This window comes from Mesoplodon mirus, assembly GCF_964341445.2.
Source record: "Mesoplodon mirus genome assembly, chromosome: 6".
Taxonomy (NCBI): Eukaryota; Metazoa; Chordata; class Mammalia; order Artiodactyla; family Ziphiidae; genus Mesoplodon; species Mesoplodon mirus.
The window spans coordinates 137,956,896-137,984,170 of record NC_138982.1 but is presented as its reverse complement, the minus strand read 5'-3'; the positions used below and the strand labels follow the sequence as shown (position 1 = coordinate 137,984,170).

At 41.2% G+C, this 27,275-nt stretch overlaps 1 protein-coding gene across 9 annotated transcripts in view; it reads left to right on the top strand.

Annotated features, from left to right (window-relative positions):
• SETD4 (SET domain containing 4) overlaps positions 1-27,275 on the top strand; it is a 434,330-nt gene that overhangs the window by 191,123 nt on the left and 215,932 nt on the right. For all 9 annotated transcript variants that reach the window (XR_014294474.1, XR_014294475.1, XR_014294476.1 and 6 more), the window contains one exon: positions 831-943. The gene's annotated coding sequence lies outside the window, so the exon portion shown is untranslated. The remainder of the gene's footprint in view (positions 1-830; positions 944-27,275) is intronic.

Genomic DNA, 27,275 nt, shown 5'->3' with positions numbered 1-27,275 from the left:
TATAGAAAATAAGTTCCCAGAGGGCAGGGGCTATAGCTCATGGATATTTACAGCATCCGCTGTGAAAGAATGCCCTGTTCTTAGTAGACACTGAAATGAATGTTTTAGAAATAATGATAGTTTTGCAGTTCCTCAAAAAATTAGACATAGAATTACCATATGATCCAACAATTTCACTCCTAGGTTTATATCCCAAAGAATTGAAAACAGGCACTTAAATACATGTACATGAATGTTCATGGCAGTGCTATTCATGACAGCCAAAAGGTGGAAACAACCCAGATGTCATCAACAGATGAACAGATAAACAAATTGTGGTATACACATACAACGGAATATTATTCAGCCTTAAAAAGGAATGAAGTATTGATACACACTATGATATGGATGAATCTTGAAAACATTATACTTAGTGAAAGAAGCCAGACACAGCAGGTCCCATATTGTATGATTCTGTTTATATGATACATCCAGGATGGGTAAAGCCATAGAGACAGAAAGCAGATTAGTGGTTGCTGGAGCAGGGGAGAAGGGAAATAGGGAGTTAATTGCTTAGTGAATACGGGGCTTTTTTGGGTAATGAAAATGTTTCAGATCTAGAGGGAAGTGGTTCACAGTACTGTGACCATACTAATTGCCACTGAATTGTGCACCTTAAAATGGAAAATTTTATGTTACGTGAATTTCACCTTAATAAAAGTAAGGAACCACAGCAAACACCCACTGAACACTTGCTGTGAAGCAGGCATCATATTAAGCATTTCACATAATTCTCTCATTGAGGTCACATGCCCCTCTGTGATGGGTGATGAATTCCTTCCATTTTACAGATGGAGACCGTGACAGAAGCCCAGAGAAATTAAGCAACATACTCTCCTTCTGACAAGCTTTCCAGAACCTCGAATTCCCAGAGTTAAGTATGGTGACTCGAAGAAACTTGGAGGTAGGTGGTTCTGAACTGCTTCAAGTTTGAAAGAACACCTCTTGGCTCTGAATTTGGACACTGGGTGGTCAGGGATTCAGAGGCTGTGGTTCTGTGTTTAAAAGGAATGTTTGCAGTTCTGGGTGGATGCAGGGGTGTGCTTTAGAATTCTTTGCGGATGATGAAATTTGAAAGGCCAGGGAAACTTCCTGGTGGGATTGCATGATTAGGGGTTTCCTGGAGGGGAGTGTAGGCAGGCTGGTGTTAGGATGGATACACAGGATCTTTCAAAGTGGCATTTGGTTCTGAATTCATACTTGACTGGTCGCTCCTCAAGTTTCCTTGTAAATTTTTCATTTATAAAATTTTAGCATATAATCTCAATGAATCAGTGGCTAGGGATTTAAGGATCTTCAGATACGCAGGCCATGAAATATCTGGGTTGACCGTATTTCCCATGTTCTGTTTTTTCCTTGTGGTTTGCTAAACATGATTTTATAAAGACTTTTCTATTAGGACCTGCCTACCATACTGGGGTACTTTTTTCTTTCTCCATTTATTTGCTCCCTCCCTCTCTCACTTACACATTCACTTATTCATTAAATCACTCACTTACTTATTCACTTGCTCACCCACTTTTTCCCATTAGCTCGCACATTCTTTAGTTCACTGACTCCTTGATTGATTGAGTCATTTAATCTATATAAACAATACATGAATTTACATTCCCACCAACAGTGCAAGGGGGTTCCCTTTTCTCTACACCCTCTCCAGAATTTGTTTGTAGATTTTTTGTTGATGGCCATTCTGACTGGTGTGAGGTGATACCTTATTGTAGTTTTGATTTGCATTTCTCTAATGATTAATGATGTTGAGCATCCTTTCATGTGTTTGTTGGCAATCTGCATATCTTCTTTGGAGAAATGTCTGTTTAGGTCTTCTGCCCATTTTTGGATTGGATTGTTTGTTTTTTTGATATTGAGCTGCATGAGCTGCTTGTAAATTTTGGAGATTAATCCTTTGTCAGTTGCTTCATTTGCAAATATTTTCTCCCATTCTGAGGGTTGTCTTTTGGTCTTGTTTATGGTTTCCTTTGCTGTGCAAAAGCTTTTAAGTTTCATTAGGTCCCATTACAGCCACTATGGAGAACAGTATGGAGATTCCATAAGAAAACTAAAAATAGAACTACCATAAAACCCAGCAATCCCACTACTGGGCATATAGCCTGAGAATACCATAATTCAAAAAGAGTCGTGTACCACAGTGTTCATTGCAGCTCTATTTACAATAGCCAGAATATGGAAGCAACCTAAATGTCCATTGAGAGATGAATGGATAAAGAAGATGTGGCACATATATACAATGGAATATTACTCAGCCATAAAAAGAAACAAAGTTGAGTTATTTGTAGTGAGGTGGATGGACCTAGAGACTGTCATACAGAGTGAAGTAAGTCATAAAGAGAAAAACAAATACCGTATGCTAACACATATATATGGACTCTAAAAAAAAAAAAAGGTTCTGAAGAACCTAGGGGCAGGACAGGAATAAAGATGCAGATGTAGAGAATGGACTTGAGGACATGGGGAGGGGGAAGGATAAGCTGGGATGAAGTGAGAGAGTGGCATGGACATATATACACTACCAAATGTAAAATAGATAGCTAGTGGGAAGCAGCCACATAGCATAGGGAGATCAGCCCGGTGCTTTGTGACCACCTAGAGGGGTGGGATAGGGAGGGTAGGAGGGAGACACAAGAGAGAGGAGATATCGGGATATATGTATATGTACAGCTGATTCACTTTGTTATAAAGCAGAAACTAACACACCATTGTAAAGCAGTTATACTCCAATAAAGATGTTAAAAAAAAAAGCAATACATGAAAAGTCACTTGTAAAAATGCAAATGGTATAAAAATACATCAAGCTAAATGTGAGAGTCCTCTTGGGCTGTCTCCTGGCTCTCTCTCCATCTCATTCTGGGCTGCATCAGGACCACCTCCCCTTCACAGTTCATAGTTCGGTGTGCAGGCTTCAAGACTTCTTCTAGACATTTATTTTATATGTAGATGTATACTGTAAGGGTTTCCCCACATTGTATATCATAATGATAATGGATCCCTGTTCTGGAAAGTCTTTTTAAAACAGCACCTATTAAGTTTTTGACTTTTAAATGTATTTTAAAGCAGTTTTATTGTAAAACTTTGTAGAACTTTGCAAGTCACCCTAGAAATTCCCTCACTCGCACCAAAAGTAATCACTTTTATGGATATTATGGCATTAAATTTGTTGCATCATTATGGTTTAATCCAAAGTATGCAGCCCTACACACTATAGGTTTTTCCCATTAAAAAATGTTTTTACATTTAAACCTGAACAACCTGGGCCCTCTGACCTGTGGAGTATCTGCCAGTCTGGAATTTGCTGACTGCACACTCATGGTGCAGATCAACATGCTTCTCTGTTCTCTGTCCTCCTATAAATAGGCATTTGGATCCAGAAGTCTTACCAGGTCCAGGTTTAGCTCCTGGACTAGAATATCGTAGGTTGTGCTGTTTTCTTCCATCACATACATGCTCATTTCTCCCTTGTTTTTTTATATGATGTACATTGTCTAGATCTACTCATTCTCTGAGCACTGCAGAATGCTGATGTTCTAATTACATCATTTAGTTTTTGTTTATCCCAGCTATATTAGCTGGGATAATTTTATAAGGAGATACCATCTTTCATCTACTATTTGGTTACCTGGTGGTATAGTTCATATAGGAAAGTAATATAAATATTTGGCACTCTCCTTTTACTTGCTTAGTTTTCAAGATAATGTATGGGTTCCTTGTCATCCTTGAAAGTTGACCAGTTAGGGTTTTAAAACATATCATTATGAGCTCATGGATTTAAACATATTTGATGAGTTTCAATCTATAGCAATTCTCCTCCTTATGGGGGTTCACATTGTCCCATCTTTGACCCAGAGAAGCTCTTCAAGTTAGGCCTCTATAACTAGTTGCTCGACATGAATCTAAAACTGAGTTCATCACCATTTCTAGGCTTTTCCGGTGGACAGAGCTAGGAAAACACATATGTATGTATATGTCTATATCTATGTCTGTTTATCTATCTATCTATCTATCATCTATCTGTCTATCTATCTATCTATCTACCTATCTACCTATTATCTAAGATAAACTGCCTTGTGAACTCATACTGATTTCTAATTCAAGTTAAAGACTACAGTGTTTGTACTTTACTTCCTCTGTACTGCATGTGTATCTCCTTTATTTCACACCAAAAACCTTTGTTCTCAAGCACACAGAATTAGAGTGGTAGAATTAGAACGTCCCATAATTACTCACTTGCTTTATTCCATAGTATATACACAACAGTCTCAGAATAACTACATAATGCTATTACCACCAATTATGATCCCTGAAAATGGTTAACTTCATTTTGTCACATATGCTACCTTCTTTCTCCCTCTATTTTTTATGGTTTTACTATCTACTTGTAGGCAGATCTATATTTATATAGTCATATAGACTATAAAGTCTCCCTTTATAAAGTCTCATTAAGTTTTAGTTTTTCAAGTAACCACATGTTAAAATGCTCACCACCTGCCTTGTGTGCTTGCTTCTCTAGTCATTTTGGTTGTCTGAAGCTTGTGCTCTAGTAAATTCCTCAGGAAGAACTCAAGGGAATATTTTCTGAGATTCTTCATGACAGCAACAGTTTCGCTGCTCTTTACACATGAAGGTGGTCGGTATTGCTGAACATATGTCAAATCAACGCTATGTGTGATGCGGGATTTTCCTTTGCTCTCAAGGTCACTATTTGGACAATTGGCCAAATTTGAATAAAGTCTGCATAATAGGTATTGGGCAATAGTATTGTTAATTTTCTTACTTGGATAATGATATTGTGGTTATGTAAGAGAATGTTCTTGTTTTTAGGAGACACAAACTTCAGTGATTAGGGATAAAAGTGCATCATGTCTGGAACTTATGTATCTAGCTACACACACAAGATAAATGGTAATATTTGGGGAATCTAGGTGAAAGTTACATGGGAATTTTAAATTCATTATACTATTCTTCAACTTTAATGTAAACCTAAAATTATGTTGAAATAAAAAGTTAATGTATAGATATGCATTTCTCAATAGACATATAAATATGTACATATGCCTATTTATGCTAGCATTCATAATTTTACTGGTACAATTTTACTGTATCTTTTGTTACATATTTTTTCAAAGATAAGTAATAGAGACTTTTTATGATGCTTAAGAACTTATTAATATATTTGGCACAATAAAATATGGCATCTCAGTGATGGATCCAGAAAACACACAGGGAAGAAAGCCATAAGTATCTTCTTTGTGAAGAAAAAGAATCCATTGACAATGCAGAGATACAGAGATTAATTCTTGATTCATTTTTCGTAGATGTTCATTTCCGCCATATTTTCTTAATCATTAGCTGAGACCTTGTTCTTTTCTTCTGCTACTTTTTTCCTTTAAAGCCAAATAAACATGACCAGACGTTTATTATTATTTTGCATTGAGTGTCCCAAGAAGATTTAGATTTGTGGTTTCAAAGTAAACAAACAAGGGACAGATGTGAGGGAAATGCATAACTAGATGGACTTTAGTGTGTATCAACTTTCTTAGGCAAATTCATAAAAAACCAAGTTTCTCCTCACTGTACTCTGTCCTTAGGGACTAATGTTCTAAAAAGGGGGAACAATTTCCCAGTAAAATTAACTCTGGGAAGATGTTATGGATTTTAGAACCATTTCACATCCTTGCTATTTTTTTAAGGCTTATGGAGACAGACCATTGTGTAGCTAGTGAGATATGTGTGTGGGTGCTCCCTGATGGGTTATGTTCTTGTTCTGATATCGTGGGCACAGGTGGATGTAAATGCCCTCATGCTTGGATATCCTGGTTCCTTTGTCCAAAATATGTTCATCTTTTCCACTAGATGTCAAATTCTTGAAAAGTGAAAGCACGCCTTAAAGATATGACACAAATCTTCGTCATCTGCAGCTCACAAATGGGCTGTCTTTGAAGCTTGTTTCTATGGCAACAGCTTGAAATTCAAAATTGCATTTTTCTATGGACACATGATAGTTAGGTTCCCAGGCCAGCTGACTGAAATTTGCCAAGGCCGCCATGTTAATTTCTGTAGTGTTGAAGCAACACTACAGACCCTAATCACCAGGTGTGCCTGTGGTCCAGAGAAGTGTCTCTCAATCGGGCCAGGGAAGGCAATTTCTTAAGGCCCTGCTGGCTGCATACCTAACACTATTCCTGCACTAATATCCTTGGAGCGTAGCTCTTTTCTTAACTCCTATGCTCAATGGTGTGCATGCTTCTTACTGACTACCAAACATAGGCACGCTCTTCAGGAAGTATTCAAGGCCTTCAACAGCATGCTCCATCTTTCCCGTCCCACTGTGTGCTATTTCCCCACCTGGACACATGCCATCTGAAGCCTTGCCTGAACATGCCCCAGGCTTCCTTGGTTTCCCACCTTCGCTTATGCTGTTCTTGGCACCCCAAATCAGTTCCCATTTGTGTCTTCCTAAGAGATGCCTCTTCTTTGCTGGCTCATCTCATATGCCACCTCCTTTCCTGATTTCTCCCAACTAGAATGCATCTTTCCCTTTTGTGTACATCCTCATCCTGTCTTATGACATATAATATGATTTTTATGGGATAATGTTTTTTAGACTATTATCAATTATACCTGGAGGGCGGGGATCCTTGTCTTACCCACTGCTGAGGATCCAGCAATGCCTAGCACTCTGCTTGAGGTATGGTGGCTACACAACAAATCCTAAGGGTGTTGAACAGCTTCCCTGCCTCCCTGCCACCTCCCACCCCCATCATCCTTATACTGAGAGGGGGTGGGCTGCATGTGCAAGTGCTGGTAGGAGGCCAGGGAGAGGAGCTGTCGTTGTTGCTTTCCAAACATTAATGTCCACAGACGGCTCTAAGTGCTGTCTACCTTTGGCTCTGAGTCAGATATAATAAAGCAAAATCAGCCATTACGAGTAATGCTCTCTAAGTTTTGTTGTAAGACTCACAAAAGGTGCTTGCTGTCCATGACTGGTGTCAGATACAATAAATATAATTAATTTCTGGAAACACATAGATGAAATTACTTAAATCATGGCTTAATTTGTTTCCAACCCTCTGAATTTCCTGGGCGGAGAGCAGACCATGTGGCCCTTTGCTGGGAAGAAGAAGCAAGCTCTTCTCCAAGGTTTGGCTGTAGGGACAGTGACTCTTTCTGGGCCTTTTAAACTTGAAAGTGGAAAACATTGGGCTCTCCATATCCATCTCTTGGGGACTCACTGAAAGAAAGTTTATTTGAGCAGGAGAGGTGACCTCTCTTTTCGTCTCTGATTATATTTTCACATCTAATAAAGTCAAGAGTGGACTTTGCACCTGCTTCCCTGAGTACAAATTCAATGAGACCACAGTCCTGGAAGTGAATGGCACTGGGTTCTTTCCTCCAAGCTAGTATTGCCAAGGAACTCCTTGTCATGGGCCATTATGGCTTTGGAGCTACTGCAATGTAAAAATCACTGATTTTATGAGTTCGAGACATCCTTAGTGTTCATCCAGTCCAAGAGCCCCATTTGACAAATAAGAAGGCAAGCCTTGGTGAGCTGGGGGTTACATGGCTGAGTGTCAGTGGCTGGGTGAGAACCAGCTCTGCTAGGATCTTTTCTACCTCTTGGACTTTTCTCAAATACTCCTCCAGGTGAGATTCTTTTTACTATTTCATAGATTCCATGATGGAAAGATTTGGTCAACCAGACCATGAAGTCCTTGCATCTATTTAACTAATATTTATGGAGGGCTTACTATAGGCCAGGCACTTTCTAGGTGCTAGGAATACGATGATGAACAGCACATATACAATGCCTGCCCTAGCGAATCTTCCACTTTACTTGGGCAGCCAGATACTAGAAAGGATAGTTTAATGAATTTTGATGAGTGTTGTAAAGATCAAGTCAAGGGTGCCTGGAATCTCTAACTGAAGGGGCAGGGTTTGGCTGGAGGAAACTGAACTTATTTTAAGTAAAAGGAACAGCATGTGCAAAGGCCCGGAGTTCAGTGAGAGCTTTCTCTCTGCTTACCCTCATGTCCATAGTTACTCTAGACTCCTTCATGGCCACACCCTGCTTCTCTCTCCAGCCTCATCTCTCCTGCCTGCACGCTAAGATACACCTCAGCATTGTTTTTCAATTCTTTGCCCAAGCTTTTCTTTATTTTCATGCCTTTGCACATTCTGTCACTCTACTGGAAATGTGAATTGCTTCCAGCTCCACTCATGCATTAGGATTCAGCTTTCAGTCTGACCCTCCTGGACTGTTTTAGCTAATTCTCCTATAAGATATCATAACACCCTATGTATACTTCCACAGACATCAATGTACTTGTGTATTTGCTTATCTGTGTCCCTTGCTGGCCTGTGAGCCTTCTGTGGGGGTCAGAGGTGTGTCTTATTTGTCTCACTGTGCCTCACACAGTGTGGAACTTGATAGTTACTCCCAATACATGTTTGTTTTATCAATAGATAAAGAAATATAGGTCTCTTGACTCCAGCCCAATTCTCCTTTCTGCCTCCTTTTCCTTTATGTTGTCTGTTGCTCCATACATCTACCCTTCCTTCTATCCATCCAACAGGTATTTTTGAGAATCTGCTATGAGCTTGGCCTTAGAGCTGCTCATGGTCCAGCCTAAGAGTTGGATGGGCAATTAGATAAAAGATAACTTAGCAGGGTATTTGATGTCATAGGAGTTTAAACAAAGGGCTCCAGAGCATCAAAGGTGGATCCATATGTCTGTCTGGGATAATCTGGGAAGGCTTCACCAAGGTAGTGTTGTCTGAGCTGGGTCTTGAGAGATGAGGGAGATTTGCCCAGTGAGGAGCTATGGAAAGTAAGAAGTTCAATGTTCACGGAATGGAGGGTGTGTACCTGTTGGGGGTATGGGGAGTGAGGATAGGGAAGGGTGGGTGGCAAGAAGAGAGAGGAGTGAAAGCCCCATGGAAAACACTCTTGCTTGCCTCTATAAGCAATAGGAGTTTTATTGTGTAAGCCCTGGGAACCCTACTGAGGTTTTTCAGCAGGGGAAATCTCCTCTGTTTTGTAGGAATCTGATGGTACCTCCCTGGGGCCATCCTAAGAGAAATCCGGGAGATAACAAAGGCAGACCCTGCAAGTGGGTTTTCAGTGCTGGTCTGCCATGTGGTCCCGTTCTTCAGCTGCCTTCTCTTTCAGCATCCCCTCGTCTGGGGATCACCACGGGAGGAAAGAAGAAAAGGTTAGAGGGGTAACTGGCTCATTTGCAAGTATTTGTCTGTCTCTTTTACCTCTGGAGGAATGGCAGTTTTGAAATACTAGTGATTGCCAGCCCTTTATGTTACTTATTAGGCATCCCATATTGTTTGGCATTGACTTAAAAATATGCATACCAAGTCTTCCTATTTCAGAGATGATGAAAGGACTCATTCTTCCTGGACTCCTCTTGTTATAACAACAATGGTAAATCTCTGCTGACTGATTGGAGGAGGCCATTGAACTTGACAGTAACAATTACTGAACAGAATGTTTACATCAGGGTACCCGTGAACCATCCAAGTGCTTCAACTGCACAATTAACAGGACCAGCTAAAATTCTACATCATTGTCATAATATTTACTCTGAAAACTCACAGTTGGACTGAAGTTTCTATCGCAGGCTCTGCTGACATCAAGGAATCTTAAACTTCCTTTTTGACAGGGAGGTTTATGGGGACCATACATCGGCAACCAAAACACAATTCCTCTTGCAGATGCTCATTGAATTCATGGACTATTAACGATTGATGTTGGATTAGAGATCATCTATTCAGTTGTTTCTAAACTTGGCTGAACCACAGAATCTAGCAGGGAGACTTTAGAAATTTCTGGATTCCTGAGCTCCACCTCTGGGAACGAGGACGTTGTCGATATATTTTCTTAAGTGCAAAAGTTATTCTTCCAGTTATGAGAACTGCTGATCTCATTTTGAGGATGCTGAAGGCTGCAAGATTTAAGTCACTTGGAAGGTCAAACCAACCCAGAAGGCTTGGCCTCTCTGAGTGGAAGAGATGGATACTAGTGACCCCTGGGGAACACTTTTGTTAATAAAATGCTTTTGTTAAAAAAGTCTCAATTTTGACTTCAAGGGAGGCACCTTCACAGTGTTCCTAAGAGTGGATTCTTTGACTGCCCTCATAGAAAATGTCTCGGGTGCTTGTTAAGAATTCAGATCCCTGGGATCTCCTGTAGACCCACTGTATCAAAAGCTCTGAGGGTAGGGCCCCAGGAATCTGTATTTAAACCCACCCTTCATGTGTTTCTGATGCACATTAAAGTTGGAGAGCCATTGGGTTTTCTCTCCTTTTGTATCAATTGGCACCTCCCTGTTTGTGGCTGATTGGTCAGTGCCAGCTGACCTCACGGGAACTGAAATGTGCCAAACAGGAACACGTCCAGTGCTCATTCCTTGTGCCATTTGATGCTGAGGACTGCACTCTCTTGAAATGCTCTATCCGGTGATTTCCATGTCCACCCCCCTTTCTCTATGTCATCCTCTGTCTCGCTATATCATCCTTGGACTTACCTCGTTCTTGGACTCCTCTTCTTCCCCCGCCCCTCCTGAGCAATCACACATCTCTCTTGACTCCTTTACAATAGCAGTGATGATTTCTGACTGCCTTTCACCAGCCCAGACTCATTCCCTGAGCTTCAGCCCCACCTGTACAACAACTTGTCCAGTACCTGCATTTGGATGTCCCACGGTCCCCTCAAACCCACCTGGCTGAATGGAGCTCATGAACCTCCCTGAACACCTGTTCTCTCTCCACTACTTGAGTTGATGGTGTTGCCGTTCATCCACTTACAACCCAGACTCTTTCCTTTCATTTTACCTCCATCCATGAGCAAACCCTGCTGATTCGGGCTGTTAAATATACCTGAGTCAATTATATCTCAATAAAACTGGAAAAAATATACCTGAAATCTATTGTCTCTTTTCTCTCCTTTATGCCATTGACTTACCCCGGACCTCCGTCATCTCTCACCAGGGACTTATGATATCCTTTCTAAGCTAATCTGCCCACCAGTCTTGTTCTCCCTAATCTATCAACCACATTTTCTCCAGAGTGATGTTTTAAATATCTGGCCACACCACTCCTTGTGATTAAAACCCTTCAGAAACTCTGCATTGCCTTCAGGACTCCTTAGTGCGCTACTCAAGGTCTTCTAAGCTCTGCCTGTTCCTCCACTTAGCGCCTGTTCATCACTTCCCCTCTCTTTCCCTGGGACTTTACATTCTAGCCATTCTGCGTTACTCTGCTCCCTGGAGCCTTGAGGCATTTTCAGAGGAAATTCCCAGTACCTGGAACATCTTTCTATTACTCTTCCCTTCTCTCTCCCGTTCTATCTATCCATTGAGTCCCTAAGCATCCTTCTAGACACAACTCTGTCCCTCTGAAACCTTGGTTGACCCTCTGGCAGGGGTGTGACCTCCACACTGTCCACCATCCCATCCCGTCCCCACCTCCATCATAAATCTGTGTGTGCAGATTTGTTTGCACGCCTATTACCCCTCCTTGACTAGACCCATCTATTATGTCCAGTGCTGAGAATTGTGACTGGTTCTTAGTAGGTCCTTAATTAACACTTCTTGGGTGAATGAATGGATGAATTATTCATAGTGTCTGACTTTTAGAACCATATATCATATAAAAATCTATACTTTTATTTTAGCCGTTCTTCCCATTTATGAAACACATGTCATGAGTTCATGCGCTGGCAGTAGAGTTCATAAAAATAACTATGCATTCTGATTAATTGACTCATATTACCTAATTAATTTACCCATTAAGGGGTCAGCCAGAATCTGGGCATGAAGCAAATATACTGTGGCATGGATCAACATTACAACCAAGTCCCTTAAGAAGCTGATAGGAAGGGGTTTTAAAAAACAACCAAGGTTACTAGGCATTACTTCATCTTTTACAACACATTGAACACTTTTTTTTTTAAAACGAAAGGAAACCATATTTCATCACGGTAAGGAAGAATCATGCTAGTAATGGAAAACAAAACTATTCTAACATTTTAGCTAAAATCATAGTGTCATCTGTAAGTAAAAAGAAGTTTGAGATGCCCAAGTGGGTCTATATTTTCTTGGTCCTTTTGTCCACTGAAAGATGCCTTGAGTGGCTGGAGCCGAGTCCCATCAGCAGGCAGGTAAGTGTTGGGGTGAGACAGGGGTGTGGGATGAAGGAAGCAACACATCAGTGACGCATCCTGGGAAATAATTAGGTTTGAGCACAACACGCTTAGACTGCAAAGCCGTGAACATGTATTGACTTGTCCTCTAGGCCAGGCACGGGGTTTTGTCTTTTATATAACCTATGCCATTCAATCCACTCCACCGCCCCATGAAATTACGATGAATTTCTTAATTTTACAGATGTGGGAGCTGTTAGTTGATCCTTGGTAGTTCAAGAAGTAGCTGGGGAATTAGAAAACATGCACCTGATCCATTCCCTTGTTAAGATTCAGAAGGGATGGCAGTTAGCTTGCCTGAACTCAGTGGGAAGAGACACAGCTCACAATTCCTCTGTCTTCTTGTCCCCCAATGGACTGTCCCTTGATTCTCTCTGAACTCATGCCTCTTGGGTTCCCACCCCTTGCCCAGATGGCACAGGTGGCTGTATTGGGCTGCAGAACAGCCCAGACTGACACAGCTGCACTCTCTTTGCAGAAGGGCTTGTCAGCTGAAAACATCTCTGTCAAGCTCACAGTGGGAGAATGGAGTATGGTGTTTGACCTCAAAATGCCCCGTTCCCTCTGCTCCTGCTGGCTATGGACAGTTGTGACTTTCATGACATCAGAGACTGGTGTTAGAGTAGTAGGGGTGTTAGAATAGTAGGGGACCAGAGCGTTAATTCCTCTTAATTCCCAGATGAGAACACAAGGTCCCTGGGGGGGGGTGAACTTGCTTGTCCAAAGTCACAGCAGTGCGTGTGTGGAAGGTGAGAGTTCCCTAACATGCCAGGGCTCTTGTCCCTCCACTGCCAAGGCTCCACTACGTGCCAAGTTCACCAGCACTCTCCTTCCTCCCTGCCCAGTAGATATCATTTAAAAAATTTTTATTTTATTTACTTTTTTATACAGTAGGTTCTTATTAGTCATCAATTTTATACACATCAGTGTATACATGTCAATCCCAATCGCCCAATTCATCACACCACCATCCCCCCCCCTGCGGCTTTCCCCCCTTGGTGTCCATATGTTTGTTCTCTACATCTGTGTTTCAACTTCTGCCCTGCAAACCGGTTCATCTGTGCCATTTTTCTAGATTCCACATACACGTGTTAATATACGATATTTTTTTTCTCTTTCTGACTTACTTCACACTGTATGACAGTCTCTAGATCCATCCACGTCTCAACAAATGACCCAATTACGTTTCTTTTTATGGCTGAGTAATATTGCATTGTATATATGTACCACATCTTCCTCATCCATTCGTCTGTCGATGGGCATTTAGGTTGCTTCCATGACCTGGCTATTGTAAACAGTGCTACAATGAACACTGGGGTGCATGTGTCTTTTTGAATTACGGTTGTCTCTGGGTATATGCCCAGTAGTGCGATTGCTGAATCATATAGTAATTCTATTTTTAGTTTTTTAAGGAACCTCCATACTGTTCTCCATAGTGGCTGTATCAATTTACATTCCCACCAACAGTGCAAGAGGGTTCCCTTTTCTCAACACCCTCTCCAGCACTTATTGTTTGTAGATTTTCTGATGATGCCCATTCTAACCAGTGTGAGGTGATACCTCGTTGTAGTTCTGATTTGCATTTCTCTAATAACTAGTGATGTTGAGCAGCTTTTCATGTGCTTCTTGGCCATCTGTATGTCTTCTTTGGAAAAATGTCTATTTACGTCTTCTGCCCATTTTCTGATTGGGTTGTTTGTTTTTTTAATATTGAGCTGCATGAGCTGTTTATATATTTTGGAGATTAATCCTTTGTCTGTTGATTCGTTTGCAAATATTTTCTCCCATTCTGAGGGTTGTCTTTTCGTCTTGTTTATGGTTTCCTTTGCTGTGCAAAAGCTTTGAAGGTTCATTAGGTCCCATTTGTATATTTTTGTTTTTATTTCCATTACTCTAGGAGGTGGATCAAAAAAGATCTCGCTGTGATTTATGTCAAAGAATGTTCTTCCTATGTTTTCCTATAAGAGTTTTATAGTGTCTGGTCTTACAACAGTAGGTATCATTTTATTGATTGGTGCCTAATTCAGTGATGCTCTAGCAGCACCCCTGGTCTGCACTTTTGCCTTGAAGTTGAGTTGTTTCCTACACTCTCAGGATGAGGTTATCACAGTCAGGTTCTAAGCCTCTTTCCTATTCATTTCTCCCTCCTCCTAGGTCTTTTGGCCTTTTCCACAGCATACCTTCCACGCTGGTGCCCTTCAAACACAACTTGTAATTTTTCTCCCTTGCTGAAGCTATTTTCCCTGCCCAAACACCCTCCTCTCCTCTCCTCTCTCTGTGTTTTGATCATTAATAAGAATCATACTACTTTTAAAAAATACTTTATTTTTAATTTATTTTTAATTTCTAAATTTTTATTTGGTCATGCCACGTGGCTTGTGGGATCTTAGTTCCCTGACCAGGGATCAAACCTTGTCCCTGGCAGTGAAAACACAGAGTCCTAACCACTAGAAGGCCAGGAAATTCCCGGGAATCATACTACTTTTAAAATACCCTCTCCAACCACTTCAGACGACAGGGAATCCTTATGTCAATAGTCATGGCAACTCCATCCTTTGAAACTCAATATATCCTGGCTAGGCCAGTGTTTTCCAGAGTAATTCCTGGAAGATGTGTCTCTCAAAGGACACTTTTCTCCCTGTATTCTGCTCCCCCTGAAGAATGGGTCCATGACTAAGTCAGTCTGTGAAATGCCAAATGTTTTCTCTGCTTCACGGAGACTCACATTGCATGTCAGCACACTAAGGCTCTGAGAAGTTCTGCATTATAGAAACGGGCTTAGCTTTTTCAACCCTGTACTTCCCAAATTTACGTCCTTGGAACCTTTCATCTATGTGACTCTATTAGCATCCTATTGAATGCTTTTTGGGGTATGCTCTTCTAAGAAGTTTATGACACACAATTAGAAATTTATAGGACTTATCTTCCCAGTCACACTGTGTAAGTTCTGTGCTCTTTATCTCTCCCAAATGGCCAATAGAATGTTAATTTATTTCTTTCTTTTTGAGAAGTTTATGTTGTGGCAAACGCTAAGAAAAGTTTGTTTGTTTGCCAGTATGGAGTCCTGGTGCAGAAAAGAATTTTTTTCATGCTGGGATAGAGCAAAGATAAGGAGTTGTCAGCAGGAAAGGTAGAAATTGTCCAGAGATGAGAACAACTTAGACTCTAAAGTTTTCATGAACTGTAAATGAGATTGGGTTTAGAAAGGCCAAATCTAGGTTCAAGATGGTGGAGTAGAAGGACGTGTGCTCACTCCCTCTTGCGAGAGCACCGGAATCACAACTAAGTGCTGAACAGTCATTGACAGGAGGACACTGGAACTCACCAAGAAAGATGCCCCACATCCAAGGACAGGAGAGAAGCTGCAATGAGACAGTAGGAGGGGCGCAATCATAATAAAACCAAATCCCATGGCCACTGGGTGGGTGACTCACAAACTGGAGAACACTTACACCACAGAGGTCCACCCACTGGAGTGGCTTCCCATTCCCACGTCAGGCTTCCCAACCTGGGGGTCTGGCACGGGAGGAGGAATTCCTAGAGAATCAGACTTTGAAGCCTGGCAGGATTTGATTGCAGGATTCGACAGGACTGGGGTGAGTGGAGACTGCACTCTTGGAGGGCACACACAAAGTGCTGTGCACATTAAGACCCAGGGGAGAGAGCGGTGACCCCATGGGAGCCTGAACTGGACCTACCTTCTAGTGTTAGAGGGTCTAATGCAGAGGTGAGGGGTGGATGTGGCTTACCATGGGGACAAGGACACTGGCAGCAGAAGTTCTGGGAAGTACTGCTTGGCATGAGCCCTCCCAGAGTACTCCACTAACCCCACCAAAGAGCCAGGTAGGCTCCAGTGTTGGGTCACCTCAGGCCAAAAAACCAAGAGGGAGGGAACCCAGCCCCACCCATCAGCAGACAAGTGGATTAAAGTTTTACTGAGCTCTGCCCACCAGAGCAACACTCAGCTCTACCCACCACCAGTCCCTCCCATCAGGAAGCTTGCACAAGCCTCTTAGATAGCCTCATCCACCAGAGGGCAGACAGCAGAAGCAAGAAGAACTACAATCTTGCAGCCTGTGGAATGAAAACCACATTCACAGAAAGACAGACAAGATGAAAAGGCAGAGGGCTTTGTACCAGATGAAGGAACAAGATAAAACCCCAGAAAACAGCTAAATGAAGTGGAGACAGGCAACTTTCCAGAAAAAGAATTCAGAATAATGATAGTGAAGATGATCCAGGACCTCGGAAAAAGAATGGAGGCAAAGATTGAGAAGATGCAAGAAATGTTTAGCAAAGACCTAGAATTAAAGAACAAACAAACAGAGATGAACAATACAATAACTGAAATGAAAACTACACTAGAAGGACAATAGCAGAATAACTGAGGCAGAAGAACAGATAAGTGACCTGGAAGACAGAATGGTGAAATTCACTGCTGTGGAAAAGAATGAAGAAAAAAGAATGAAAAGAAATGAAGACAGCCTAAGAGACCTCTGGGACAACATTAAATGCAACAACATTCGTATTATAGGGGTCCCAGAAGGAGGAGAGAGAGAGAAAGGACCTGAGTAAATATTTGAAGAGATTATAGTCGAAAACTTCCATAACATTGGAAAGGAAATAGCCACCCAAGTCCAGGAAGCACAGAGAGTCCCAGGCAGGATAAACCCAAGGATAAACAAGCTGAGATACATAGTAAACAAACTGACAAAAATTATAGACAAAAATTATTAAAAGCAACAAGGGAAATATGACAAATAATATACAAAGGAACTCCCATAAGGTTAACAGCTGATTTCTCAGCAGAAACTCTACAAGCCAGAAGGGAGTGGCATGATATATTTAAAGTGATGAAAGGGAAGAACCTACAACCAAGATTACTCTACGCAGCACGGATCTCATTCATATTTGATGGAGAAATCAAAAGCTTTACAGACAAGCAAAAATGAAGAGAATTCAGCATCACCAAACCAGCTTTACAACAAATACTAAACAAACTTCTCTAGGCAGGAAACACAAGAGAAGAAAAGGACCTACAAAAATAAACGCAAAACCCTTAACAAAATGGTAATAGGAACATACGTATAGATAATCACCTTAAATGTGTATGGGTTAAATGCTTCAACCAAAAGACACAGACTAGCTGAATGGACACAAATACAAGACCCATATATATGCTGTCTACAAGAGATGCAATGCAGACCTAGGGACACATACAGACTGAAAGTGAGGGGATGGAAAAAGATATTCCATGCAAATGGAAATCAAAAGAAAGCTGGAGTAGCAATACTCATATCAGATAAAATAGACTTTAAAATTAAGAATATTACAAGAGACAGGGAAGGACACTACATAATGATCAAGGGATCAATCCAAGAAGAAGATATAACAATTATAAATATATATGCACCCAACATAGGACCTCAATACATAAGGCAAATGCTAACAGCTATAAAAGAGGAAATCAAGAGTATCACAATAGTAGTGGGAGACTTTAACACCTCACTTACACCAATGGACAGATCATCCAGACAGAAAATTAATAAGGAAACACAAGCTTTAAATGACACAATAGACCAGATAGATTTAACTGATATTTATAGGACATTCCATCCAAAAACAGCAGATTACATTTTCTTCTGAAGTGCACACGGAACATTCTCCCAGATAGATCACATCTTGGGTCACAAATCAAGCCTCAGAAAATTTAAGAAAACTGAAATCATATCAAGCATCTTTTCCAACCACAACACTATGACATTAGAAATAAATTACAGGGGAAAAAAACATAAAAAAACACAAACACATGGAGGCTAAACAATATGTTACTAAATAACCAAGAGATCACTGAAGAAATCAAAAAGGAAATCAAACAATACCTAGAGACAAATTACAATGAAAACACGACGATCCAAAACCTATGGGATGCAGCAAAAGCAGTTCTAAGAGGGAAGTTTATAGCAATACAATCCTCCCTCAAGAAAGAAGAAAAATCTCAAATAAACAACCTAACCTCACACCTAAAGGATGTAGAGAAAGAAGAACAAACAAAACCAACGTTAGTAGAAGGAAAGAAATTATAAAGATCAGAGCAGAAATAAATGAAATAGAAACAAAGAAAACAATAGCAAAGATCAATAAAACTAAAAGCTGGTTCTTTGAGAAGATAAACAAAATTGATAAATCTTTAGCCAGCCTCATCAAGAAAAAGAGAGAGAGGACTCAAGTCAATAAAATTAGAAATGAAAAAGGAGAAGTTACAATGGACACCACAGAAATACAAAGCATCCTAAGAGACTACTACAAGCAACTCTATGCCAATGGAATGGACAACCTGGAGGAAATGGACAAATTCATAGAAAGGTAGAACCTTCCAAGACTGAACCAAGAAGAAATAGAAAATACGAAAATACTACTACTACTACTTCCAACTGTAGTAGTATTGGAAGTATTCCAGTTGGAATACTACTTCCAATCAGAAGTAATGAAATTGAAGCTGTGATTAAAAGTCTTCCAACAGGGCCTCCCTGGTGGCGCAGTGGTTGAGAGTCTGCCTGCTGATGCAGGGGACACGGGTTCATGCCCCGGTCCGGGAAGATCCCACATGCCGTGGAGTGGCTGGGCCCGTGAGCCATGGCCGCTGAGCCTGCACGTCCGGAGCCTGTGCTCCGCAACAGGAGAGGCCACAAAAGTGAGAGGCCCATGTACCGCAAAAAAAAAAATCTTCCAACAAACAAAAATCCAGGACCAGATGGCTTGACCAGTGAATTCTATCAAATATTTAGAGAAGAGCTAACACCTATCCTTCTCAAACTCTTCCAGAAAACTGCAGAGGAAGGAAGACTCCCAAACTCATTCTACGAGGCCATCATCATCCTGATACCAAAACCAGACAAAGATACTACAAAAAAAGAAATTACAGACCAATATCACTGGTGAATGTAGATGCAAAAATCCTCAACAAAATACTAGCAAACAGAATCCAACAACACGTTAAAAGGATCACACACCATGATCAAGTGGGATTTATCCCAGGGATGCAAGGATTCTTCAATATATGCAAATCAATCAATGTGATACACCATATTAACACATTGAAGAATAAAAACCATACAATCATCTTAATAGGTGTAGAAAAAACTTTTGACAAAATTCAACACCGATTTATGATAAAAACTCTCCAGAAAGTGGCCATAGAGGGAACCTACCTCAACATCACAAAGGCCATATATGACAAACCCACAGCAAACATCATTCTCAATGGTGAAAAACTGAAACCATTTCCTCTAAGATCAGGAGTAAGACAGGATGTCCACCCTCGCCACTCTTTTTTTTTTTTTTTTTTTTTTTTTTTTTTTTTTTTGTGGTACGCGGGCCTCTCACTGTTTGGCCTCTCCCGTTGCGGAGCACAGGCTCCGGACGTACAGGCTCAGTGGCCATGGCTCATGGGCCCGGCCGCTCCGCGGCATGTAGGATCTTCCCGGACTGGGGCACGAACCCGTGTCCCCTGCATCGGCAGGCGGACTCTCAACCACTGCGCCACCAGGGAAGCCCTCGCCACTCTTATTCAACATAGTTTTGGAAGTCCTAGCCATGACAATCAGAGAAGAAAAGGAAATAAAAGGAATAGAAATTGGAAAAGAAGAAGGAAAACTGTCACTCTTTGCAGATGATATGATACTATACATAGAGAATCCCAAAGATGCCACAAGAAAACTACTAGAGCTAATCAGTGAATTTGGTAAAGTGGCAGGATACAAAATTAACGCACAAAAATCTCTTGCAGTCTTATACACTAACAATGAAAGATCAGAAAGAGAAATTAAGGAAACAATCCCATTCAGCATTTCAACAAAAAGAATAAAATACCTAGGAATAAACCTACCTGAGGAGATTAAATACCTGTACTCAGAAATCTATAAGACACTGATGAAAGAAATCAAAGATGACACAAACAGATGGACAGATATACCACGTTCTTGGATTGGAAGAATCAATATTGTGAAAATGATTTTACTACCCAAAGCAATCTACAGATTCAATGCAATCCCTATCAAATTACCAATGGCATTTTTTACAGCACTAGAACAAAAAATCTTAAAATCTGTATGGAGACACAAAAGACCCCGAATAGCCAAAGCAATCTTGAGGGAAAAAAATGGAGCTGGAGGAATCAAGACTCCCTGATTTCAGACTATACTACATTGCTACAGTAATCAAGACAATATGGTACTGGCACAAAAACAGAAATATAGATCAATGGAACAGGATAGAAAGACCAGAGATAAACCCATGCACCTATGGTCAACTAATCTATGACAAAGGAGACAAGGATATACAATGGAGAAAAGACAGTCTTCAATAAGTGGTGCTGGGCTACCAAAAGTAAAATAGATAGCTAGTGGGGAGAGCCGTATAGCACAGGGAGATCAGCTCCGTGCTTTGTGACCACCTAGAGGGGTGGGATAGGGAGGGTGGGAGGGAGGGAGATGCAAGAGGGAAGAGATATGGGGATATGTGTATATGTATAACTGATTCACTTTGTTATAAAGCAGAAACTAACACATCATTGTAATGCAATTATACTCCAATAAAGATGTAAAAAAAAAAGAAGTGGTGCCGGGAAAATTGGACAGCTACATGGGAAGAATGAAATTAGAACACTCCCTAACACCATACACAAAAACAAACTCAAAATGGATTAAAGACCTAAATTTAAGACTGGACACTATAAAACTCTTAGAGGAAAACATAGGAAGAACACTCTTTGACATAAATCACAGCGAGATCTTTTTTGATCCACCTCCTAGAGTAATGGAAATAAAAACAAAAATAAACAAATGGGACCTAATGAAACTTCAAGGCTTTTGCACAGCAAAGGAAACCATACACAAGATGAAAGACAACTCTCAGAATGGGAGAAAATATTTGCAAGCAAATCAACGGACAAAGGATTAATCTCCAAAATATATAAACAGCTCATGCAGCTCAATATTAAAGAAACAAACAACCCAATCAGAAAATGGGCAGAAGACGTAAATAGACATTTCTCCAAAGAAGACATACAGATGGCCAAGAAGCACATGAAAAGCTGCTCAACGTCATTAGTTAGTAGAGAAATGCAAATCAAAACTACCATGAGGTATCACCTCACACTGGTTGGAATGAGCATCATCAGAAAATCTACACACAACAAATGCTGGAGAGGGTGTTGAGAAAAGGGAACCCTCTTGCACTGTTGGTGGGAATGTAAATTGATACAGCTACTATGGAGAACAGTATGGAGGTTCCTTAAAAAACTAAAAATAGAATTACTATATGATTCAGCAATCGCACTACTGGGCATATACCCAGAGACAACCGTAATTCAAAAAGACACATGCACCCCAGTGTTCATTGTAGCACTGTTTACAATAGCCAGGTCATGGAAGCAACCTATATGCCCATCGACAGACGAATGGATAAGGAAGATGTGGCACATATATACAATGCAATGTTACTCAGTCATAAAAGGGAACGAATTTGGATCATTTGTAGAGATGTGGATGGACCTAGAGACTGTCATACAGAGTGAAGTAAGTCAGAAAGAGAAAAACAAATATCATATATTAACGTATATATGTGGAATCTAGAAAAATGGTTCAGATGAAACAGTTTGCAAGGCAGAAGTAGAGACACAGATGTAGAGAACCAATGTATGGGCACCAAGGGGGGAAGTGGAGGGGGTGGTGGTGGTGGGATGAATTGAGAGATTGGGATTGACCTATATACACTAATATGTATAATACAGATAATGAGAACCTGCTGTATAAAAATAAATAAATAAAATTCAGAGAATAAAAAAAAAAAAGGCCAAATCTACTGTCAGAAAATCTCAGTGGAAAAGTTGGAATTTGAGAAACCCTCATCCAAAGAAAGGCAAATAGATGTGATGTAAGGAAAACTCTCCAAGCCCCAGAGAGTGAAAAATAAATTTAAAGATGAAGAGAGAGAGAAAAATGGAACAGAATGCATGGTTATAAAACACTCATTTTATTTCAGTTTCAAAACTTTCCTGGGATGTGCTCCCAGATCCTCACTCTGCTACCAGGAGCTAGGGCTCTAGTTATTAAGGCTCCGTTGTTGCCAAAATTTCCTTCTTTTACACTTTTTTTTTTGCTTCATTTTTCAGTAATGACCTTGCATAACCCTATATCTTTATCTGTTCAGCTCAAATCGGTTCAACAGTTATTTATTGAGCACCTTCTGTGTGCCAGGCTATGCTGGGGCTACAAAAATAAATAAGACAGTCTTTTTGCTTGTGTCTATTTTAGCCAGGGGGTAGGGAGAGGGAATATTAGACACAATGACAGGTAATTTCAATATGATACCAAGACAGAGTAAGCACAGGGAGACACCTGACCGAGCCTGGGGTCTCCAGTGAATAGTTCCACAGGGCCGACCAGGACTACAGTGTTGAGTGCCCATGAGACTTTTAAGCTAAAAATGTTCTCATTTCTTCTAAAATTAGAAGGAAAAAAAGAACATGATCAGGCTGGATTTTATTTGTCTTTATACCAACACAGTTGCAAAGTACTTTTGAATACATTTTATGCAGGAGAGGCCCACAGGGCAAAAGTGCCCAGGGTACTGTATTGGTTTCCTAGGGCTTCTGGAGCAAAGGACCACAGACTGGGTGACTTAAACAGTAGAAATGTATTGTCTCACAGTTCTGGAGGCCAGAAGTTCAAGATCAAGGTGTTGGCAGGGTTGGTTCCTCCTAAGGGCTGTTCCAGTCCTCTCTGCCAGGCTCTGCTGCTCTTTTTTAATAAGGACACCAGTCATACTGGAATAGAGGCCCACCATATGTCAATATGACCACATTTTAACTGAACTAACTACATCTGCAACGACCCTACTTTCAAATAAGTTCACATTCTGAGGCCTTGGGGGTTGGGATTTCCATATATGAATTTGGTGTCTGTTGGGGGGGACATAGTTCAACCCATAATAGTGTGCTTGAGGTGGACAAAGGAGTCACATGGCTTACTGTGGTTACAGGTCCCCTCTCCTCCATCCCAAAGAAATAAAACAAATACGTTCATAAGTTCTTCCGGTAGGTCACGAGACCACTGTGGAAAATTAAGTTGCAGACTTGACTGGAACATTTTATTTACTGACCTAACTTGTAATTGAAGAGGGCCAGATTTAACAATCTTAAAAACAAATCTTTACCCTCGAAAGAGCTGACCATGAAATCTTTAGAAAGTTAAGCCTTCTGGTTGAACTCAACTCAAGTTTTCTGTAGAAAACTCCCCTGCATGTGCCATCCCCAGTGGGCCTGGCCTCAGTGGGTCCCAGGTTGTCCAGGGCAGAACTCTCCAGGTTTCACTGCTGGGAGATGTTTTTTTCCCCATTTCTTAGGGACAGGCGGTGAGCCAGAGAACTGATGCCAGGAAGTGGTGATGAGGATTTTGAGCAAATGTTACTCCTCTGGTTCCCACCCTCATGTCCTCAGGGTCGGGGTCTAAAAGGGGCCAGAGCATATTTCTCACAGGTTCTGCGTGCTATTTTGGGGAAAGGGCCAGGCAGTCACCCAGGCACGAATCTGGCACAATCCCCCCAGAGCCTGTTTTGAATCTGCGTTTCTAATTCTGCCTTTTGCCCAGCGAGTCCAGGCGACGTTTTCTCCCTCTGCCCTCGCTGTGCAGGCCTGCTTAGCCGGTGGTGGTTTGAGACAAGCGAAACCTACTTCTCACTCCTGCCCCGCCAACTCTGCAAATGCTTCTGGGTGTCTGGTCCTCATTAGGGCTGGCTGAGTTGACAGTTTATAGCTTCACCCTGCAGTGCCACCTCACCTGTGGTTGACCAGATGCCCCCATCTTCACTTTTGAAGAAAAGGCCACAGGGCACTGCTCAGGCAGTTGCCAGAGCTTGTCCTCTGGGCTCACAGGCCATACAGCTCAGCTGCAGCTGTCACCACCTTCCCGTCCGGGAGCCCAGCTCACCACAGCCTCTCCTTGCCCGGGGTTTTGCCAAATTCCCTGGACGGCAGCCATCCTGGGTTTTCTCCTGGAGCCCATGGACTGTCTGGGTTCTCTCACAGGTTGTAAGAGAAACAAACTGAAAATGTGCTAAGTCCTTCATCACATCCTTCTTTTTCCAGCCTCTCATTTGAAGCTCTGTGTGTATTCCCAGACTTGCACTTCTTAGTATTTTTCATAAAAATAACTCTGTTTGGCAGCTCCCAGTAAACATCTTAGCTTTAAAGCCTTTACAATTAGACCTCTTATTGCAACTGGAATGGAGCAGCTGTAATTAAGAAAAATACACCGAATAAAGGTTTGAAAGTGTGTCCTTTGTTTCTGGAGCATCTGAGCTGTTTTGCTGTTAACAGGAGGAAATATTTAGAAAAATCCAGGGCATTTCCAAACATCTGACTGCTCAGCTGGGTAAAAATATAATCTAAGTATTTCCTTTCAAATTTGCATCACTTTATGATTAGTCAGGGCTTTTGAAGTATGAATTTCCTTTTCTGAAATGTTTTCTATTACAGCTGTGTCTTTTTATATTTGGTGACCCAATTATACAACTCTTCAGCATGGAAAAATTCATGTTATTAGTTTAAATTCATGTTATTGAGTTGTGCCTCAATAACAGGTTTTGTAAGGTTATGTTTTATAAACTTTTATAAAGTTTATTTTTGTTGTTTTGTTCTAGGGTGTAAGAAAAGGAGGCTCTGGGGGTGGCGTTTAAGGAGTTTTTTGAGGTAGGACAGAGGTAGAAACCAGAAAGCTGGTGAAGATCCCTTTTGAACGTACCCTTTTTATACATACATTATTGTAAGGGAGAAAGTTGGCATTGGATTGAAACATTCCTGATTATTTGAACCAGAGCATGTCTGGCTGTGGGACTTCTTCATCTTGGATGATTTAGAGCTCTTCTCATTTTCCTTTACCCGAAGGTACAACCATGAGTCTACAATCATCTGTTTGCTCCTAGTATCTTTTAACAGTGAACTCTTAAAAAGATTGTTGAGTTTATTTCATTACTTAGACACGTTCCAAGAGTTCTGGAAAAACATGGCCTCAGAGAGAATATAATCTGGAGATTAACATTCTTTAGAATTTGCCTCTCAGGAGATACTTTAGCACACCGATTCTTTAAAAATGTGTTATTTATAGCTCCAATATTTTCTTTATAATTTGTTCCAACTAGTTCATCATCATTGAAACAGGATTATACTCCCCTTCGTAAAGCCAAGCTGTTTGCTTCCAAGTGAGAATTTAAAGAAAATTCAGTGTTTGATTTGTTTCCCCCTTATCTTTTCTGGGAGTAGATATATTGTGTGAGTGGTCCACACACCTGCCAAAGTCAACTTTTAAAATAGACATAACGTAAGCCCGGCACACAACTCAGCCTTGTTCTCTGGGTGGAGCTCTGTCTCTGAGGGTTCGGTTCTATAGGATTGGTTTGCCAGCCATGAATCCTGCAGAGAAAATGCAAGAAAGAAACATGATTGCCTTTCGTTTGGAGCCACCTCATCCATCAGTGGCATTATGTGGTGCAACTTGATAAAGCATCAGGACCTTTCCCCACTGCAAATGCCGTTCAAAAATGGCACTTGTCTGGTATGTGGTGGGGACACTCTGTGTGATGTCTAGGGCTACGGTGGTGTTGCTGGTCTCTTATGGCCCCTTGAGACTGATCTGCTTCTCTTGAAACAAGCCAGGGGCTCACTTAACACAGGGTCCTCCCTGTGATTCTTCCAAGGGTTCTTGCCATCATTGTCAGGGATTTTAAGGCACTGGGAAGTGAAAAGTCAGCTGCGACCAATACACACCCTCGAGATGGTGCTGTTGGGGACCTCTAGGCTGTGGATTGATAACCAGAAGCCAAAACAAATAATCTATACTGCAGAGGATCAGCATCTGAAATTTGGAGACTGACTCACTGCCTGTATTTTAAGAAATGAAAAGAAAAATTAAAAAAAATTCTCAACCTTCAAATGAAGAGTGGTTGAATGATCCACAATATGTATCTGCAGGCAATTTTTTAAAAAAGAAGGAAATATTTCAGCCTTCACTGGTCCTCGAATAACTAACAGAACTCAGCAGTGTTAGAGCTTGTAATGGGTAGAATTGTGTCCCCCCCTCCAAGAAACGTTTAAGCCTTATGCTGTGAATGGAGCCTTATCTGGAAATAGTCTTTGCAGATGTCAAGTTAAGGATGGTAGGATGAGACCATCCTGAATTTAGGGTGAGCCTTAAATTCAGTGGCTGTTGTCCTTATAAGAGAAAGGAGTAGGAGATTTGAGACACAGAGACACACAGAGGGATGAAGGCCATATGAAGTTGGAGGCAGAGATTAAAGTGATGCAGCTACAAGCGAAGGAACACCCAGGGGTGCTGGCAACCACCAGCATTTAGGAGAGAGGCATGGAAAAGATTCTTCCTCAGAGCCTCCAAGAAAGAGCCACATCTGCTGACATTTTGATTTTCAACTTCTGGCCTCTGGAATCGGGAGAGAATAGATTTCTGTTTTAAATTACCTAGTTTGGGGCAATTTGTGGCAGCTGCAGCCTTAGGAAACAAATACAGAACCATATGGGGTCTTGAGGCATCTGATCCAGAGAGCCTCATTTTATTTTGGGGAGACCCAGCGACTTGCCCCAGTTTGCATGGTAGATGTGCAGCTGAGCTTAGACGAGAATACTTGAGCACAGACCCTAAGTTGAGGGTTCCCCCATACCCACTCATGACCTTTTATAGCACACCCAGTATGTGCAGAGCACACGGTCGGGTTCCAGAGAGAGTCCAAAGGTAAGTCACATCAGCTTTGCTATTCGGGAGCTTCAAAGAAGTCACATCTTCAAAAGTCTATGATATGGGGTGCTCTGTGGTGTTGTTAGAAGTTATAAATCTAAAAATGCTGGACGACTATGTGTGATTGGTCAGAAAAGGCTCATTTTGGAATGGGACATTGTGGTTGGGCTTTAAAAGATGAGATTTCAGCATGGAGAGGTGGAGGA